General features: G+C 39.7%; 1 long non-coding RNA gene across 1 annotated transcript; it reads left to right on the forward strand.

Annotated features, from left to right (window-relative positions):
- Positions 1-848: 848 nt before the first annotated feature.
- On the forward strand, positions 849-6017 carry LOC116084294. The gene is made up of 3 exons (XR_004116068.1): positions 849-944; positions 3522-3702; positions 5898-6017. It is a non-coding gene; the product is annotated as an uncharacterized LOC116084294 (long non-coding RNA).
- Positions 6018-7805: the final 1788 nt, after the last annotated feature.

Raw genomic sequence — 7805 nt, forward strand, 5'->3', positions numbered from 1 at the left:
AGTGCTGAGGACAAAAAGAAGAGGAACAGATATGAGGAGGATTTTTTTTTTGAACAAAACACTTTTTTAGTCATAACTGAACTCAGGAAGAACCTAAAAGTATAGGCATAGCATTGGGAGAAAAGGCATTGAGAGTAAAAACATTATTGTGACATCAGATCAGGAGGAGAGAGCAAGATTAGAAGAAGAATGTACGGTGAAATAACTTAAAAACTACAGGTAACAGAAACTAAGAAAGCAATATGCAGAATGCATAGGGAAAGAGGGAACAAAAGAAGCTGCAGAGAGAGCAGAAGGAGCAACAGCTTTCCTTACCATAGGACAGATCAGGTCTTTTCTTAATAGCAAGGCAGGCTTACTCTTATCCAAGGAACAAAGCTTCTTACAAACTCTGGTTTAACTCATTTAGCATTAAAAGGTACACGCTTTCTCTTTCTCTATGTCATGAAGATTGGAGCTCATATTTCACCCAGAATTAGTGAGTTCTTTCTTCACAGGTGCTTGCTCTTTTGCTCCAAATGCATATGTAACTATGGATGCGTGTGTGTGTGTGTGTGCGTGTGCGTGTGTGTGTGTGTGTGTGTGTAATTCTGAGAATGTATGGCAGAGGAACCCAACTGGTTGAATACAAATGTATAAATGTGCATGTGAGGATCTGTATATGAATTTATTTGTTTATGCATATTTGCTTATGGAAAAGTTTTTCCTTCAGTGGGGGTTATTATCTTCTCCTGTTTCACTGGAAGTTTATTGCTCCAAACTTTCCCCTAGACTGACTAGTAAGAGGTATCTGGATAAAAGGGAAAAATTTCTAGCAATTAATCCTTTACTTAATCTGTTTTTTTTTTTTTTTAGGATGAGGTGCTAAATGCCAGAGCCTGCAGTTTCTGGCCTCAGAGGAACAAAAAAGGCAGAACTACAGTAGCAATGTAACTTAGACAAAGGTAAGTAAACTTTTGTTGAGCCCTTCTTTGCCTTGGTTTTGGCCTTCAGGACAAACCCAAGCCTAGCTTGAGACCTGTCATTAGCTTGAAAATGACTCAGCACAACCTACTGACCTGAATGAGACTACCTACCTGAATGTTTGCCTACCTGCCTACCACTGATGTATCAATTTCTTATAGACACTTTGAGATCACCCCACACCCCTTGTCACCTCACATCATATCCCTATCTCTACCTCTTTCCTTCTCTATATAAGTAAGTGCCTAGTTTAATAAAGTGAGTTCCTGCTTTGCAAGACTCTCAGCCCAGTGTGTTTCCTTTGGGTGGTCACCTGGCACAGACCTGGCTGGACCGGGTTCTCTCCACTTGCCTGCAGCTGCTAGCGAAGAGCCAATAAACTGGTGCCCCATGTGAGGACCTTTTCCCCCTCCTGATGGGAGGATGCTGAAGGGCTAATCCATCTGTGGTTAAGTGAACCCCCATATATTATGGAGAATTTCCCCCCTGAGTCCTTATTTCTCTCCTTAGTGTCTGTTGGCCATCTAGTAGGCCATGAACATCAAGGCCACACACTCCAGATTCTCCAACTAACCCCTTCTTCTCACACTCTGCCCAGCTACCTTATACAGAAGATAGACCCAGTTCCGAGTATATGACCAATTTCTTTCCGGTTAATATTAAGCCTGGTGGCAACAGACCAGCAGCCTGGTACCCTTGTATAGCATGAGACCTTTAGGAGTTAAAGACGGTGGTGGTGGATAAAGAGCTGCCTTGTGGAGCACAGCCTGGCAGGGCCTGATACAGTGGGTCTTCTCAGCCTGGGCAGAGACTGCAGCTATGCCTACCTGCGGGGCCTGTGCTTTGAGCATGCAAAAACTAACTGGTGGCAGCTTTGTGGCCATACTGGCAGCTGTAGTTTCTGCAGTGCTTCACTGTGCTGCTGTTTTCTGGGCTGCTGTACTCAGCCTAACTGGACACCATTAACAGCCTTTACTGGGGATGGAGCAACAGCTGGACCCAGATACCTGAGTCTGCACTGCTGGCACTCACCACCATCTGCCTTGCACATGCATTCACTGTCCTGGGGCATTGGTCTGTGCATGTGCACTGCATACTCACTTGCACCCACGAGTATGATCTCAACAAAGTAACCTTTTTGAAGGTAGCCCTCTAAAACTCTACACTCTATGTTTTCCTAGTGCACACCTGACTACCACCACATCTACACTGAGGTCTCTTGGGAAGGAGCCCATGTCTGGCTCTGGGATCCAAGGACCTGGGGCATCTCACACATCAGCAGTCCCTGGAGATCAAGTGGGAGGCACCAAGAGTGCAGCCTCAAGTTTGTGGGCTTCATCATTGTCTCCTGTTCACTCAAAGCTGACTCACTTTGATCCAAAAGATCCAGAATGCATCCCAAAGGGTGATCACAATCACAGGAAACAACCCCCTCACTGCATGCCATGTAGCTCAGGAGCTGCACTTCATTGACAAGGCCCCTATGCTCATCTTACATCTACCCTCAGATTAAGGGCAGCCCTGTCAGTGGCGCTCCATAAATAGCAGAATCATTCTGCCTTTCACCCTGGGATAATCCAAGGCATAGAGCCTTGGCCTTAGAGCTCCACCTATGCTTCACAAGTGATGGCTTGGCTCACCTGCAGGCTCTGTACCCCAGGCAGCTGCTCTGCCTTATTCTTCATGTGCAGGTGTTTTCCCATGTCGCCCGCAAACAAAGAAATTTGTCATCACTAGCCTAAAAGAGCTGAATTAAGTGACCTTTATGTGTGGAGATGGCACCAACAATGTGGGCTCACTGAAGAACACTGATATGAGATATAAATAGACATTTTTGCCCCAAGACATGGCCAATAGCCCTCCCATTTTTCAGTATTATATGCTCTGTATTTTTCCTCTTTATTAACTGATCCAAATATCATTTTTACATCAATATGAAAGATATTATTTTGGGCTGTCCCAGCCTTCCTTGGCTACAAGAGCTCACTGATAGGTGCCTCTCCATCTTACAAGATAATTTTCTGGTTACACCTGAAAAGGCCCAAAAGATCCCTCCATTCCGGATCTTGGGCTATATATTGTCCTTAGATGCTGTATCCCCCGTTAAGCCCCAGCTTAAGTTCCAGGATACATATACTCTCCCCCTACTCCAAAAATTGCTGGGAGAAGTTAATTGGATGAGAAACTGGATCCTCTTATTTACTGAGGAACTGACACTCTTGTTTGATTTACTTAAAGAAGGTGATGTCTCCACCTCTATTACCCTCACTTCTTGTCATCAATATTTTAAGTAAGATTCAGTATGCCATGGATTCTGCCACCCTTAAGAGATATGAACCCCTGCTTCCCCTCACCCTTTATGTTCTTCCAGGGGTAACATCATACACTGCCTTATTTGGCCAAAAGGGAAGCCTGTACATTAGATCCACCTTTCAGTTAGCCGGGTTCCCTATGTTTATTCCATGACTAATCAGATCTCTGGTTGTATCATCAAGGGAAAAGATGTTTTTGGTTCCATTTTTTGGAACTAGTCCTAAATCTATTGTTACTCCCCTCAGGATGGCTGATTTTACCTCGCTACAAAGAAATAACAAGCATGTCACCCTGGCCCTTGAAGGCTTCCTGATTGATTGTCATTTTGGTCGCTAAAGATGGATGAGTTTTCCAGGTTGGAGTGGATGTCCCCCAGACTCTTCATATCTAAGCCTGATCCTAATTATCCTACAGTCTTTACTGATGGTGGGTGCCTGGGGTCATCAGTGGTCGTCTATTCCCCTTTTGGGGAAAATATCAAACCTGGACCCATTAGATCTGAGATATATGAGATAGAGGGGTCAGCCCAATTTAAGGAGCTCTTTGCTGTTGTAATGGTGTTGGATTCCATCCCTTATTTGTTTAATTTGTCTTCTGGTAGTTTATATGTGGTTAACTTATTGCCCAGTTTGTCTGAAGCCTATATCAGGCTAGATTCCAATCCCATAACCCCCTTGATGATTCAAGCGTGTACCCTTCTCAGAAAAAGAAAAAGTCCCATTTATCTTCAATACCACCCAGGTCACCAAAAACCTGTAAGGTTTTTTCAAAGAGAAAACAGCCTGGCTGACAAGGTGGCATCTCCATTCCAATGTCACACTGTATCAGAGGCCACCTGCTTTCACCTCTCGACTCATACAAATTGGAGGGGCCTCCATTGTAATTTACCCCATATGCCAGTCAAAGATCTTAAAATGATTGTATGCATGTGCAAGTCCTGCCAACCTTTCCTCCAGGTGCCTCTGCTCTAGGCTTTGGGAGAAACCCCAGTTGACTTTTATGAAACTATTTATAAAAGATAGATGTTACTCATTATTCTCCTTTGGGAAAACTTAAATATGTTTTTGTGGTTTTTGATACTTTTTCCCTTGCCTGTAGTTTCTGTACATACTGGAGGAAAAGCCAAACCTGCCAGAAGTTATATACTACAATGCTTTGCTATTCTTGGATTGCCTGATCAGATAAAAACTGATAATGACCCTTTCTTTATTAGTCAAGCCTTTTTTAGGGATGGGGAAAATTACCCACTCAAGGATTCCATATAATCCCAGGGGACAAGCAATTGTAGAATGCTGTAACCATGTCCTTAAGATTCAATTACAAAAACAAAAGAGGGATTCTCTCCCCCCATATGATCAATTGAAAAAGTCATTATTTACTTTAAATATTTTAAATTTTTCTAAAGAAGATTCATATCTGTCCTCATTTCAAAAACATTGGTCTTCATCAGTTTCCTATAGTTTCATTTGGGTCAGGTTGAGAGACCCACTGACAGGAGCTTGGAGAGGACCAGAACCACTCTTGACAGCTGGAAGAGGGTATGGCTGCATGGTCTGCCAAAACAAAAAAAAGTCCAATATTGATACTAGGTAGAGATACAAAATACTTGCTCCCAAGTGTGTGATGATGATAATAATCACTCCAGGGAAATTTCCAGCCCTGGGAACTCTCCTTCTGCTTCAAGAAAAGAAAATGAAGATTCCCCTGCTGATGACAATGATGATGATCCTCCGAACCTCCCTCCTCCTTCTCCTCCTGAAAGTGGGGCTTTTGTGCTTAACAAGCTCACACAATTTGTTCAACAATGCCTAGAGGCAGTAAGGCCCCATCAGGTCGAAATACATTAACAAAGGCTCGAGTCCTGAGAGCCAAGATCAACATATAATTGGCCCTCAGAGTATGAGTGACCCTCCCCAGCTTTCCACTTGAGCAATGACAGGTAAGATCTCAGACATGCTAAACAACCTAAGACAGGTCTTGAGCCAGTGTGAGATGTGAGACATAGTATCCAGATAAGTGTAAGATTCCCAGGTGGGGGACAACCTAAGACAGGAGCCATGTAACCTGTTCATTACAAAAACAAAATGGGGTGATATTGAGCCCTACTTGTCCTTGGTTTGGGCCTTGAGGACAAACCCAAGCCTGGCTTGATTTTTAAGACTTGTCATTAGTTTGAGAATGACTCAGCATGACCTACCAACCTGAATGATACTGCCACTGTCTAGCTACCACTGACATCAATTTCCCATATGCTATGTGAGGTTACCCCATACCCCTCATCATTTCACACCAACCCATACATCATTTCATTCCATATTCTTATCCCCACCTTCTTGCCTTCTCTATATAAAAAAGTGCCTAGTTTAATAAAGTGAATTCCTGTATTGGTAAAACTCCCAACCTGGTATGTTTCTTTTGGATCTTAGACACATACCATCCCGCTCAGCCCCAGCCAGACCTGGCTGGACTGGTTTCTCTCCACTTGCCTGGACCTGCTGGCAAAGAGCTGACAAACATTTTATTATTATATAGTAATCCTAAATATCTTGTAAGACAAAGTCTTACCCTCATATATTATAAGACAAAAATCTTACTCTTTGCCGATGTTCTTCCCCCTCCAGTGCCTCAAGAAGAATCAGCAAGACAGAAGACACCACCAGGGCTCGAACCCAGCATTTATGCAAATGCATATATAATAAAATATGTATATACATAAAATACTACACACACACACACACACACACACACACACACATATATATATATATATATATATATATATAATATTTTTTATACGTTTCTCTGTTGCTGAAAACAACAGGTTGGCTTCATTAGGTATTGTTAATAATGCAAAAATAAACATTAACTTTTAAGATTCTGTGATGTGTTGACTTAGCATCTTTGAATGAATACTCAGGAGTATAATAGCTGGGTCATATGATTAGCTTTTTTTTTATTTTTAGAGAAATTTCATCATAATTTCTATAGTTACCAAAGCTGCACCAACAGCCATTTAGTATATTTTTTTTCTGTTCTTTGGTTATTGTTTCTTAACGAGTGCCCTTCTGAATGGACTAATGAAATCTCAGTATAGGTTCAAGTAATATTTTTTTCAGCTAGTGAAGATTGATATTTTCATTATTTATTGACCTTTTGCATTTCACTTTTTGATCTTTTTGAATTAATTAACTCTCCCCATTTATTGGTTGGGTTGTTTGATTTCTTGTTTAATATTTCAGTTCTATTCATACTTTAGATATTAGTCTTATGCCAAAAGTTTAGGTTATCTGTAACAGTATGAACTTTTCATGAAATTCTTATTTTAGAAATCTCGTACTATATTATGAACTTCAATTTATATTTTATTGAGAACTATTGGACTTATGGTCATCAATGAAATATTGCATAATTTTCATTTTGTGTTGTTTCTTATCTGGGTTTGTTATTAGGGTAATATTGGCTTCATCAGAATTTGATATGTTCCTTTCTTCTTTGTGTCTTGGGAAAATCTGAGCACCCCAATAACACTTCTTCGCAGATCTGGTGGGAATACATAGTGAGTTCATCTGTGTTATTTTTAGTTGGAATAATTTTTGTAACTGGAGTTTCAAATTAGTTACTATAATCCATTTAAATATTTATCTTATTGATTTATTTTGGTATGTTATATGAATCTAAACATTTATTTATTTCTTCTAATGTTATTCAATTTAGCAAATATTCAATTTTATAAAATACACAGGATTTTATATATTTAATTGTATCTTCTACAATGTTTCTGTTTTGCCTCTAATTTTGTTAATCTTTCCTTTTCTCTCTTTCTGTTGAAAATATAGAAATTAACTATTTCAATCCTATTCATTCATTCATTCATTCATTCACACACACACACATAGACACACACAAATTGTGGGATAACTTATGTTGCTCTAATATTTTATCTTGTCCTAGTCAAAATGTTTATCAAGAAAACAATGAAGAATGAATGTTAGTGATGACACACAGAAAAAATCTTAGATACTGCTGGCAATAATGTGAATATGTACATTCACTATGAAAATTATGTTTGGATGTATCTCAAAAATTAAAATGTCAGCTAACATTATTTAGTTATACTATTTATAGTTGTGCCCAAAGGATTCTAAGTCAACGTAGTGTAGAAATAATTGGATATTCATGATCATCATTGTTTTATTCACAATAGTCAGGAGATGTGAACTACCTCCATAAACAGCAACAAGTGAATGGATAAAGAAAATATGATGTATTTGTACACAAATACATCATATTAGCTATAAGAATAATAAAATTATGATGTTGTAGACAACTAAATGAAAAGTGGAGTCATTCTGTTAAGTAAAATAAGGCAGAATCAGAAAAACAAATATTGCAAAAATGTTTAATAAAATATTTGCAAACAAAAAGAAACCAAAGCACCTGTTCTATGGACCTAAAATCCTAGGGTATCTGGAAGAAGGAAACACAAGTGTCAGCACAAGCTAAATAAGCTATGGTGTACAGAAGGATAC

This window comes from Mastomys coucha, unplaced genomic scaffold (assembly GCF_008632895.1).
Source record: "Mastomys coucha isolate ucsf_1 unplaced genomic scaffold, UCSF_Mcou_1 pScaffold9, whole genome shotgun sequence".
NCBI classification, from domain to species: domain Eukaryota; kingdom Metazoa; phylum Chordata; class Mammalia; order Rodentia; family Muridae; genus Mastomys; species Mastomys coucha.